The sequence below is a fragment of the Pseudophryne corroboree genome, chromosome 4 (genome assembly GCF_028390025.1).
Source record: "Pseudophryne corroboree isolate aPseCor3 chromosome 4, aPseCor3.hap2, whole genome shotgun sequence".
Lineage (NCBI taxonomy): Eukaryota > Metazoa > Chordata > Amphibia > Anura > Myobatrachidae > Pseudophryne > Pseudophryne corroboree.
The window spans coordinates 376843278-376856949 of record NC_086447.1 but is presented as its reverse complement, the minus strand read 5'-3'; the positions used below and the strand labels follow the sequence as shown (position 1 = coordinate 376856949).

General features: G+C 43.1%; 1 long non-coding RNA gene across 2 annotated transcripts in view; it reads right to left on the bottom strand.

Annotated features, from left to right (window-relative positions):
* LOC134911442 (uncharacterized) overlaps positions 1 to 13672 on the bottom strand; it is a 133394-nt gene that overhangs the window by 38878 nt on the left and 80844 nt on the right. The window contains exon 3 of one of the 2 annotated variants that reach the window (XR_010176572.1): positions 7008 to 7185. The exons of the other annotated variant lie outside the window; for it this stretch is intronic. This is a non-coding gene — a long non-coding RNA (uncharacterized LOC134911442). Of the gene's footprint in view, positions 1 to 7007; positions 7186 to 13672 lie in introns of those variants that run through there. 2 annotated transcript variants of the gene reach the window in all.

Below are 13672 nucleotides of genomic sequence, written 5' to 3'. Positions count from 1 at the left end.
GCGCCATCAATCACTCTTGAACCTGCCCTGCCATCACCTGAAGCAAGAGGTGGAAACGAGATGGAATTCAACACTCTATATGCTTCAGAGGATGTAGGAGCAGCAAAAGGCCATTCAAGCCTATACATACACCTACAATATAGGCAAAGGAGGGGGAATGCACCTGACTCAAGCACAGTGGAGAATGATTTCCATCTTGTGCAAGGTACTCCAACCCTTCGAACTTGCCACAAGTGAAGTCAGTTCAGACACTGCCAGCTTGAGTCAGGTCATTCCCCTCATCAGGCTTTTGCAGAAGAAGCTGGAGAAATTGAAGGAGAAGCTAAGACGGAGCGATTCCGCAAAGTATGTGGGACTTGTGGATGGAGCCCTTCATTCGCTTTGCCAGGATTCAAGGGTGGTTAATCTGTTGAAATCAGAGCACTACATTTTGGCACCGTGCTCGATCCTACGTTGTATCTCTCTTTCCGGCAGACACAAGTCTGCAGAGGTTCAAAGACCTGCTGGTGAGACAATTGTCAACTCAAGCGGAACGTGACCCGTCAACAGCTCCTCCTTCATTTTCTCCAGCAACTGGGGCTGCGAGGAAAAGGATAAGATTTCCTAGCCCAACCGCTAGCGGTGATGCAGGGCAGTCAGGAGCGAGTGCTGACATCTGGTCCGGACTGAAGGACCTGCCAACAATTACTGACATGTCTACTGTCACTGCATATGATTCTGTCACTATTGAAAGAATAGTGGAGGATTATATGAGTGACAGCATCCAAGTAGGCATGTCAGACACTCCAAACTACCAAAATTTCTGAATGTCAGACAGTCCGTATGTATACTGGCAGGAAAAAGAGGCAATTTGGATGCCCTTGCACAAACTAGCTTTATTTTACCTAAGTTGCTCCCCCTCCAGTGTGTACTCCGAAAGAGTGTTTAGTGCAGCCGGTTACCTTGTCAGCGATCGGCGTAGGAGGTAACTTCCACAAAATGTGGAGAAGATGACGTTCATCAAAATGAATTATAAAGTCCTCCGGGAAGACCTTTACCAGCAATTGCCTACAAAAAGTACACAGGGACCTGTGATGGTGGATTCCAGTGGGGACAAATTAATACTCTGTGAGGAGGAGGATGTACACACTGAAAGGGGTGAGGAATCAGAGGATGAGGTTGACATCTTGCCTCTGTAGAGCCAGTTTGTGCAAGGAGAGATTGATTGCTTCTTTTTTGCTGGGGGCCCAAACAAACCAGTAATTTTAGCCACAGTCGTGTGGCAGACCCTGTCACTGAAATGATGGGTTTGTTAAAGTGTGCATGTCCTGTTTATACAACATAAAGGTGGGTGGGAGGGACAAGGACAATCCCATCTTGCACCTCTTTTTATTGTTTGCATCATGTGCTGCTTGGGGACTAGTTTTTTAAAGTGCCATCCTGTCTGACATTGCCGTACAACTCCAGGGGTACTGCTGTATAAGTCCAGGGGTACTGTCGTATAAGTCAAGTCCAGTGGTGGTGTCTTGTGCTGCCACAAGTCCAGTGGTGGTGTCCTGTGCTGTATATTATTTACTCCAAATAAAAAGCTTATAGATATTACTTATATTATTATCCAAATAATGTTTAAAGGGTTTGCCCTGTGTGGTGTAGGGGTACGCGCCTGTGCTGCATATTATTATAATAGCTGTAAATAAAAGGGTTATTATTATCCAAATTAATTTTACAGGCTTTGCCATGTGTATGTGTGGCTTAGGGGTATGCTCTCCTGTGCCACCAATATTGTGCGTGTATTACATCTGGGCAAATTCCAGCATGTCCCATGTTGTTTGTGCCGCACATTCGTGTCACTTAGCTTTGTCATACAGCTACCTCACAGCACCTCTTTTACTTCTTTGCATCATGTGCTGTTTGGGGCCTAGTTTTTTTAAGTGCCATCCTGTCTGCCACTGCAGTGCTACTCCTAGATGGGCCAGATGTTTGTGCCGCACACTTGTGTTACTTAGCTTAGTCATACAGCTACCTCGGTGCAACTTTTAGGCCTAAAAACAATATTGTGAGGTGTGAGGTGTTCAGAATAGACTGGAAATGAGTGGAAATGAATATTATTGAGGTTAACAATACCATAGGATCAAAATTACCCCCAAATTCTGTGATTTTAGCTGTTTTTATGTTTTTTTCAAAAATCATCCAGATCCAAAACCAAAACACGAAAGGGTGGTTTTGGCAAAACCAATCCAGATCCAAAACACAAGGATGGAACCAGAACCAAAACCAAAGCACAAAACACGAAAAGTGCCCACCGCACATCTCTAGTAAAAAGCTGTGGGCATTGTGTATAAGGTGCACCACTGTGTGGCGTAACGTGTATAAGGGCTACTACCGTGTAGCATAACATGTTTAAGGGGCACTACTGTGTGGCGTAACATGTATAAGTGGGACTACTGTGTAGCATAATGTAAATAAAGGGCACTAATCTCCATTAGACTGCTACACAAGCACATTTGGATCTATTTGTGAATTCCATTGTGGAGGTTTCTATTGTCAACATATTTAAAAAAAAAATAAACGTCTGTTGTACTATTATGATAAAACTTTATATATGAAGTTTTCTCCACCCAATTGAGTTGGATATAAAAGTCCCCTTGTTTTTACAGGTTTTTAAGGATCTTTATATGGCCATCTTGGATACACTTCACCACAAGTTTTTGTGATCAAATCTCTCGGTTGTTCAGTAAAAGTGACACATGGAGGAAGCTGTATGTCCACTGGTGTATACTAATTGTAATTCCATCATTTGGTCTCGATATTTGTGGAGAACTGCCCCTGATGAAGTCATAACGACGAAACACGCAGGGTCTGTCAGCTATGAGATAGTAATCCAAATCGTGAAGATTTTCCCTTTATGAGCTCACACCTTAAGGATCCCAGGAGAATAAACTGTGCAAAGATTTATTTAATCTACAGTCTGCACCAATAGGGTCCATTATTTTGGGAGATTTAAAGATTTAATATCCAATGAATATAGTGCACTTGGGAATTTTTGTTTTTATACATATATATATATATATATATATATATATATATATATATATATATATATATATATATATATATAGAGAGAATGGATGCTGGCGGCACTCACGGTCTTGTATGGACACCAAGAAATGAGCTGACTCAAATCAGTGTTGCTTAACGTTTCGGTCTTTATTCGACCGTCATCAGAAGTCACAATACAAATAATACAAAAGCTTACCTTTATACAAACAGAGTATCACCACACGTGCAGCGTCCCCGGTTCTCACGGAGACTTACTTCCGGTTGCGTCATTCCCCATGGACAACCTTGCCCTGCAGGCGTCGCATACCGGTGTGCGCATATCCCATCACCATAGTAACATATACATAGAAGGTTGGCCCCATCGTCCGGACAATAACACTGTTTGAAGGGAGCAAACACAATACAAATATAGCAGCTTGGGACATACTAAAATCGAATGAAAAAATATATATATATCATGAGGCGTGCAGATGCTGCTTGTAAATAACCTAATGTACACCTTAACAATATATATCAGATGCAGATTATAATGCATGCAGCAAATAAAGAATTACAAAAAACAAGCAAATGAGAGAGTTTCATTAAGCCCGTTGGGTGACACCGTGTTTAACCGGTGTATCCAGCGGGCTTCCTTCTGTAAGAGAACTTTATGCCTATCACCTCCCCGTTTGGAGGATGGAACCTGCTCTAACATTTTATAACGTAAAGTGGCCAAACCATGCTGGTACTGTTTAAAATGTTTGGCCACCGGCTGATCTATGTGCTTACCCTCCAAAATTTGCTTGATTGCACTTCTGTGCTGTGACATTCTCTCTTTAAACTGACAAGTGGTTTTGCCTATGTAAAGGAGCCCACAGGGACACCGGATGCAATAAATGACAAATTTACTGGTGCAGGTTAAAACCTGCCTGATCTTAATTTTATTACCATTATGAGGATGTAATATGTAATCACCAGTCTCCAGATAGAGACAAGTGGTGCAACCTGTGCATTTATAATTGCCAGGTTTCTTGGAGAGGAAAGTTACGGTAGGGGGGACAGAGAATGAGGAGACATCGTTGTGTACTACCTTATCCCTAATGCTACTACCCCTCCTATAACATGGAAGATACCTACTGGTCTTGAGGCTAGACATGTCAGGATCTGACTGTATAATGGGCCAGATACTCTTGGCAGTATCTGTCAGACGTTGGCTAGCGGTGGTAAAGCTAGTGACACATACAACTGCATTCTGTGCTCCCTTATTATGTATGGTCTTTTTGCTAGGGATTTTAGGTTCTAATGTGGCCCTTGTTCTAGCCGTCTGTAAGAGCTTGTTACTGTAGCCCCTTTCCAGAAATTTAATGGTCATCAAATCCATCTGCTCCTTCTCATCCACAGGGTCACTGCAGATGCGATGCACCCGCAGGAACTGTGAATATGGCAGACCATTCTTCAATGCCTTCGGATGATGGCTCGAAAAAAGCAATAAACTGTTGACATCCGTGGGTTTTCTATAGACACTTGTTCTAAAGTGACCCCCCTCCTGTCTAATTTCCACATCCAAAAAATGGATACTAGATGACTGAATGTCAAAAGTGAATTTGATGGCACTATCCATCCTTTTAACCATTTGCATCATCTCAACGAAATCCTCTCGGGAACCTGTCCATAGGATGAAAATATCGTCGATGTAACGAGTATACATGGCGATATTTGTCTTAAATCGAATGTCTGAAAAAAAGAGATCATGCTCCACACCGAACATAAAAGCATTAGCATATGCCGGTGCGGCGCAAGATCCCATCGCACAACCTCTTTCTTGCTTAAAAAATTCATTGTTAAAAAGAAAATAATTTCTAACTAACGTTAATTCAAGCAATGACATAAAAAAATCAATATCAGGACCAGTATATTTCGGATTACCAACTATCAGCGTTCTAACCGCATTGAGGCCCCGATCGTGGGGGATGCTGGTGTACAGGCTAACTACATCTGCCGTGCACAACCAGCATTCACCCGGGGTAACCTGTGTTTCTCTAAGTTTTGTTAAGAATGTAGTGGTATCCTTAAGATATGTGGCCTCGTTCTGAATTACCGGTTGTAGATAGAAATCTACATATTGAGCAATTTTGGAATATAAAGAATTCCTGGCTGCTATTATGGGTCGTCCAGGAGGACACGCTGAATCTTTATGCAGCTTGGGTATGGTGTAAAAAACCGGCACATTAGGTGCCCTAACTCCCAGCGCCTTTCTAGTGGCATTAGAAATAATACCACTAGTTTCAGCCCGTTGTAATAAGACATTCAACTCACCGGAAAATTCAGAAGTTGGATCCACATCTAATTTAGTGTATACTGTCTGATCATTGAGCTGACGATATGCCTCTTTCGTGTAGTCCACCAAATCCTGAATCACGATGCCACCCCCCTTGTCGGCAGGGCGCACCGTGATATCAGTATAAGCTGATAGATTCTGCAAGGCAGAGCGCTCTGCCTTAGTAATGTTGGAAACATATGGACTGCTAGAATTACTACAATCATCTATGCTCTGAGACATAGTGCGTGTGAACACTTTAATTGCAGAATTAGTGGAATAAGGGTCAAAAGTAGATGCGGCCTTGACAGGACAGTCTGCCACATCATCTTGAAGAATAACCTTGGAGTTAAAGAACTCCTTCAAACGTAATGTCCTGCTAAATCTGCAGAGATCAACTCTGCTATCAAAATCATTATGCAGATTTGTAGGTACAAAGTTAAGTCCCTTGGATAGTATACTAATTTCATCATCAGTAAGGGATCTAGATGAGAGATTGTATATCACTTCTTTATCTTTGCGCCTTTTGCGCCCTTCCCTTTGGCACTGGCCGCCGCGTCGGGTTCTACTTCGACAGGGCTTTCTCGTTGGGCCCTCGTCTGAACACCTAAAGGGACCGGCTGTGGTGGGGGGCGACGACGTCTTGATGGCCCCAAGTCCGATTCACTATTGGAGGCACCACTGGAGGTGTCACCTTCCAATGGAAAACGCCGTGCTCTCCTCGAGTTACGTGACCGAAAATTATTGGGTCTAGACGTAGTATTGCTGGCCCAAAGGTACACTTTGTTTTCTGCATAGTCCTTAGTCACCGTTGAAAACTTCTTAGTTTTGAATTTAACAAGGTCCGCCTTATATTTCTCGACTTGTGTGGCAAGTTTGCTGATCCAGTCACAGCTGGCATCCACACTAAGCTTAGGTAAGATTGTTTGTTCCAATTCCCTTATCTTTGTACGAACCAGATCCAGCTCTCTGGTAGCCTCCTCGACCACCAGGAGGATGAGGTCAAAGGATGCCTTATTGAGCACTGCGGCCCATTTACGACAAAACTCCGGGTTGTGTCTTCCTATCGTTGGGGTGTTGCGGATACGGAATCCTCTAGGCAACATCTTATCCCTATAATAGTCGGAGAGGCAGACCCCGTGTAAATAATAATCAGTTTCACGGTTCTTTAATTTCAACAGATGTAGATATAATTGCTCAGGAGTATCTGTTGCTACATTAGAAGATAGTCTGTCTTTGACCAATATTCTTTCTGCATCAAGGTCTGAAAGTGTAAGCAGTTCTCCCTGTGGCAGTGCAGCCTGCCGGAATCCGGAAACCTCCTCCTGTACCGTCTCCATTCTGAATATGCGTCGTGTTGCGCTGGGCGATTCGGCAATCGCCTGTGTCAAAATATCAGCGTATGGGTGCCTTAATGGTATGGACGCGCCACTGTGAGCAAGCCCAATAATGCAATGAAAAGACAATATTCGACACTCCTATAGATTCAAATGCACAACTTGCCCGGTGCCATCCACAGAACAGGTAATGTAGAGAATGGATGCTGGCGGCACTCACGGTCTTGTATGGACACCAAGAAATGAGCTGACTCAAATCAGTGTTGCTTAACGTTTCGGTCTTTATTCGACCGTCATCAGAAGTCACAATACAAATAATACAAAAGCTTACCTTTATACAAACAGAGTATCACCACACGTGCAGCGTCCCCGGTTCTCACGGAGACTTACTTCCGGTTGCGTCATTCCCCATGGACAACCTTGCCCTGCAGGCGTCGCATACCGGTGTGCGCATATCCCATCACCATAGTAACATATACATAGAAGGTTGGCCCCATCGTCCGGACAATAACACTGTTTGAAGGGAGCAAACACAATACAAATATAGCAGCTTGGGACATACTAAAATCGAATGAAAAAATATATATATATCATGAGGCGTGCAGATGCTGCTTGTAAATAACCTAATGTACACCTTAACAATATATATCAGATGCAGATTATAATGCATGCAGCAAATAAAGAATTACAAAAAACAAGCAAATGAGAGAGTTTCATTAAGCCCGTTGGGTGACACCGTGTTTAACCGGTGTATCCAGCGGGCTTCCTTCTGTAAGAGAACTTTATGCCTATCACCTCCCCGTTTGGAGGATGGAACCTGCTCTAACATTTTATAACGTAAAGTGGCCAAACCATGCTGGTACTGTTTAAAATGTTTGGCCACCGGCTGATCTATGTGCTTACCCTCCAAAATTTGCTTGATTGCACTTCTGTGCTGTGACATTCTCTCTTTAAACTGACAAGTGGTTTTGCCTATGTAAAGGAGCCCACAGGGACACCGGATGCAATAAATGACAAATTTACTGGTGCAGGTTAAAACCTGCCTGATCTTAATTTTATTACCATTATGAGGATGTAATATGTAATCACCAGTCTCCAGATAGAGACAAGTGGTGCAACCTGTGCATTTATAATTGCCAGGTTTCTTGGAGAGGAAAGTTACGGTAGGGGGGACAGAGAATGAGGAGACATCGTTGTGTACTACCTTATCCCTAATGCTACTACCCCTCCTATAACATGGAAGATACCTACTGGTCTTGAGGCTAGACATGTCAGGATCTGACTGTATAATGGGCCAGATACTCTTGGCAGTATCTGTCAGACGTTGGCTAGCGGTGGTAAAGCTAGTGACACATACAACTGCATTCTGTGCTCCCTTATTATGTATGGTCTTTTTGCTAGGGATTTTAGGTTCTAATGTGGCCCTTGTTCTAGCCGTCTGTAAGAGCTTGTTACTGTAGCCCCTTTCCAGAAATTTAATGGTCATCAAATCCATCTGCTCCTTCTCATCGACACAGGGTCACTGCAGATGCGATGCACCCGCAGGAACTGTGAATATGGCAGACCATTCTTCAATGCCTTCGGATGATGGCTCGATTTTAGTATGTCCCAAGCTGCTATATTTGTATTGTGTTTGCTCCCTTCAAACAGTGTTATTGTCCGGACGATGGGGCCAACCTTCTATGTATATGTTACTATGGTGATGGGATATGCGCACACCGGTATGCGACGCCTGCAGGGCAAGGTTGTCCATGGGGAATGACGCAACCGGAAGTAAGTCTCCGTGAGAACCGGGGACGCTGCACGTGTGGTGATACTCTGTTTGTATAAAGGTAAGCTTTTGTATTACTTGTATTGTGACTTCTGATGACGGTCGAATAAAGACCGAAACGTTAAGCAACACTGATTTGAGTCAGCTCATTTCTTGGTGTCCATACAAGACCGTGAGTGCCGCCAGCATCCATTCTCTACATTACCTGTTCTGTGGATGGCACCGGGCAAGTTGTGCATTTGAATCTATAGGAGTGCCGAATATTGTCTTTTCATTGCATTATTGGGCTTGCTCACAGTGGCGCGTCCATACCATTAAGGCACCCATACGCTGATATTTTGACACAGGCGATTGCCGAATCGCCCAGCGCAACACGACGCATATTCAGAATGGAGACGGTACAGGAGGAGGTTTCCGGATTCCGGCAGGCTGCACTGCCACAGGGAGAACTGCTTACACTTTCAGACCTTGATGCAGAAAGAATATTGGTCAAAGACAGACTATCTTCTAATGTAGCAACAGATACTCCTGAGCAATTATATCTACATCTGTTGAAATTAAAGAACCGTGAAACTGATTATTATTTACACGGGGTCTGCCTCTCCGACTATTATAGGGATAAGATGTTGCCTAGAGGATTCCGTATCCGCAACACCCCAACGATAGGAAGACACAACCCGGAGTTTTGTCGTAAATGGGCCGCAGTGCTCAATAAGGCATCCTTTGACCTCATCCTCCTGGTGGTCGAGGAGGCTACCAGAGAGCTGGATCTGGTTCGTACAAAGATAAGGGAATTGGAACAAACAATCTTACCTAAGCTTAGTGTGGATGCCAGCTGTGACTGGATCAGCAAACTTGCCACACAAGTCGAGAAATATAAGGCGGACCTTGTTAAATTCAAAACTAAGAAGTTTTCAACGGTGACTAAGGACTATGCAGAAAACAAAGTGTACCTTTGGGCCAGCAATACTACGTCTAGACCCAATAATTTTCGGTCACGTAACTCGAGGAGAGCACGGCGTTTTCCATTGGAAGGTGACACCTCCAGCGGTGCCTCCAATAGTGAATCGGACTTGGGGCCATCAAGACGTCGTCGCCCCCCACCACAGCCGGTCCCTTTAGGTGTTCAGACGAGGGCCCAACGAGAAAGCCCTGTCGAAGTAGAACCCGACGCGGCGGCCAGTGCCAAAGGGAAGGGCGCAAAAGGCGCAAAGATAAAGAAGTGATATACAATCTCTCATCTAGATCCCTTACTGATGATGAAATTAGTATACTATCCAAAGGACTTAACTTTGTACCTACAAATCTGCATAATGATTTTGATAGCAGAGTTGATCTCTGCAGATTTAGCAGGACATTACGTTTGAAGGAGTTCTTTAACTCCAAGGTTATTCTTCAAGATGATGTGGCAGACTGTCCTGTCAAGGCCGCATCTACTTTTGACCCTTATTCCACTAATTCTGCAATTAAAGTGTTCACACGCACTATGTCTCAGAGCATAGATGATTGTAGTAATTCTAGCAGTCCATATGTTTCCAACATTACTAAGGCAGAGCGCTCTGCCTTGCAGAATCTATCAGCTTATACTGATATCACGGTGCGCCCTGCCGACAAGGGGGGTGGCATCGTGATTCAGGATTTGGTGGACTACACGAAAGAGGCATATCGTCAGCTCAATGATCAGACAGTATACACTAAATTAGATGTGGATCCAACTTCTGAATTTTCCGGTGAGTTGAATGTCTTATTACAACGGGCTGAAACTAGTGGTATTATTTCTAATGCCACTAGAAAGGCGCTGGGAGTTAGGGCACCTAATGTGCCGGTTTTTTACACCATACCCAAGCTGCATAAAGATTCAGCGTGTCCTCCTGGACGACCCATAATAGCAGCCAGGAATTCTTTATATTCCAAAATTGCTCAATATGTAGATTTCTATCTACAACCGGTAATTCAGAACGAGGCCACATATCTTAAGGATACCACTACATTCTTAACAAAACTTAGAGAAACACAGGTTACCCCGGGTGAATGCTGGTTGTGCACGGCAGATGTAGTTAGCCTGTACACCAGCATCCCCCACGATCGGGGCCTCAATGCGGTTAGAACGCTGATAGTTGGTAATCCGAAATATACTGGTCCTGATATTGATTTTTTTATGTCATTGCTTGAATTAACGTTAGTTAGAAATTATTTTCTTTTTAACAATGAATTTTTTAAGCAAGAAAGAGGTTGTGCGATGGGATCTTGCGCCGCACCGGCATATGCTAATGCTTTTATGTTCGGTGTGGAGCATGATCTCTTTTTTTCAGACATTCGATTTAAGACAAATATCGCCATGTATACTCGTTACATCGACGATATTTTCATCCTATGGACAGGTTCCCGAGAGGATTTCGTTGAGATGATGCAAATGGTTAATAGGATGGATAGTGCCATCAAATTCACTTTTGACATTCAGTCATCTAGTATCCATTTTTTGGATGTGGAAATTAGACAGGAGGGGGGTCACTTTAGAACAAGTGTCTATAGAAAACCCACGGATGTCAACAGTTTATTGCTTTCTTCGAGCCATCATCCAAAGGCATTGAAGAATGGTCTGCCATATTCACAGTTCCTGCGGGTGCATCGCATCTGCAGTGACCCTGTGGATGAGAAGGAGCAGATGGATTTGATGACCATTAAATTTCTGGAAAGGGGCTACAGTAACAAGCTCTTACAGACGGCTAGAACAAGGGCCACATTAGAACCTAAAATCCCTAGCAAAAAGACCATACATAATAAGGGAGCACAGAATGCAGTTGTATGTGTCACTAGCTTTACCACCGCTAGCCAACGTCTGACAGATACTGCCAAGAGTATCTGGCCCATTATACAGTCAGATCCTGACATGTCTAGCCTCAAGACCAGTAGGTATCTTCCATGTTATAGGAGGGGTAGTAGCATTAGGGATAAGGTAGTACACAACGATGTCTCCTCATTCTCTGTCCCCCCTACCGTAACTTTCCTCTCCAAGAAACCTGGCAATTATAAATGCACAGGTTGCACCACTTGTCTCTATCTGGAGACTGGTGATTACATATTACATCCTCATAATGGTAATAAAATTAAGATCAGGCAGGTTTTAACCTGCACCAGTAAATTTGTCATTTATTGCATCCGGTGTCCCTGTGGGCTCCTTTACATAGGCAAAACCACTTGTCAGTTTAAAGAGAGAATGTCACAGCACAGAAGTGCAATCAAGCAAATTTTGGAGGGTAAGCACATAGATCAGCCGGTGGCCAAACATTTTAAACAGTACCAGCATGGTTTGGCCACTTTACGTTATAAAATGTTAGAGCAGGTTCCATCCTCCAAACGGGGAGGTGATAGGCATAAAGTTCTCTTACAGAAGGAAGCCCGCTGGATACACCGGTTAAACACGGTGTCACCCAACGGGCTTAATGAAACTCTCTCATTTGCTTGTTTTTTGTAATTCTTTATTTGCTGCATGCATTATAATCTGCATCTGATATATATTGTTAAGGTGTACATTAGGTTATTTACAAGCAGCATCTGCACGCCTCATGATATATATATATTTTTTCATTCGATTTTAGTATGTCCCAAGCTGCTATATTTGTATTGTGTTTGCTCCCTTCAAACAGTGTTATTGTCCGGACGATGGGGCCAACCTTCTATGTATATGTTACTATGGTGATGGGATATGCGCACACCGGTATGCGACGCCTGCAGGGCAAGGTTGTCCATGGGGAATGACGCAACCGGAAGTAAGTCTCCGTGAGAACCGGGGACGCTGCACGTGTGGTGATACTCTGTTTGTATAAAGGTAAGCTTTTGTATTATTTGTATTGTGACTTCTGATGACGGTCGAATAAAGACCGAAACGTTAAGCAACACTGATTTGAGTCAGCTCATTTCTTGGTGTCCATACAAGACTGTGAGTGCCGCCAGCATCCATTCTCTACATTACCTGTTCTGTGGATGGCACCGGGCAAGTTGTGCATTTGAATCTATAGGAGTGCCGAATATTGTCTTTTCATTATATATATATATATATATATATATATACTGTATAAAGACCAAATGGCTGAACGACGCACAATATATCGTTAGGTAGTTTGTAAGATTGCACAGTGTGTAGTACACACTGTGTACACACTATATAGTTTGTCCGGGAGTCCAAGGGAAATTGGGACAATCATTGTGTCATTTACACATCGTCTGTGTTCCCAGCTTTGCTCAAGCAGACAAACAGAAGCAGATCTTGTCCCTCACCACACAACTGAACGTAAGGATGACATCGGTGCTGCTCTGCCAAGCAGCCTTAGTTTTTAGTCTTAAATGTATAATATGTCTACTGTACAGTTGCATATGTGCAGTATGAACTCATATGTGTAATGTTTGTAATGTATGCTACGTTTTTTCCTCCATGTTGCTGCTTGGCGATGCATTGTACAACAAAGAATTCCTAGTGTACGTGAGTACACCTGGCCAATAAAGCTGATTCTGATTCTGATATCAACACAATTTACTTAATTTTATATTTTTTTCTAAATTTCTCAATAAGAAACTTTTGGCCTATGGGGCATAGCTAGATTAAGAGAGGAGCACACTGATATCACTAGCTTTCCCTCTTAAGCAGCAGCAGAACCAGCAGCCAGAATGAGAGCAGGACAGTATGCAGTGCAGGCAGAGAAATAGGAATATCATGTTTCATGAGCTACCGATGGAGCTTTCTGACCGGAGGAGAGATAGGAGGGTGGAGAGAGCTGTAAGTGATACAGTGATCCCAGCTTCTCCTCCTCCCGGCCTGGGTGTCATGTCCCAGTGTGTCATGTCATGTCCCAATGTGTAAGTAGTAAAGAGGCTGCTGCTATTCTTGCATGTGACAAGATAAATTATTTTATTTTTCTATATGTATTTTAAGGTTAAGTTGTCTTTGTTCCACTACAAAAAAAGTTTATAAAATAGTTGTCTTTCAATTAGGTGGAGCTATAAACAGTACACAGGCATTATTAAACTACTAGATTAAAACTAATATACACCATTGGTTTAAATTTAATATATACAATCTATACATCCCACCATGACCCATTCCAAGAGGGACAAAATGCTGTCTACCTGGAGTTTCTTCTTAATTTATGATTGCAATGTTGAAGTACCTTTCTTATCAATTAAATAGTTCAACACAGGTGACGCCAATCATATATTAAGTTAAGTCCAGGT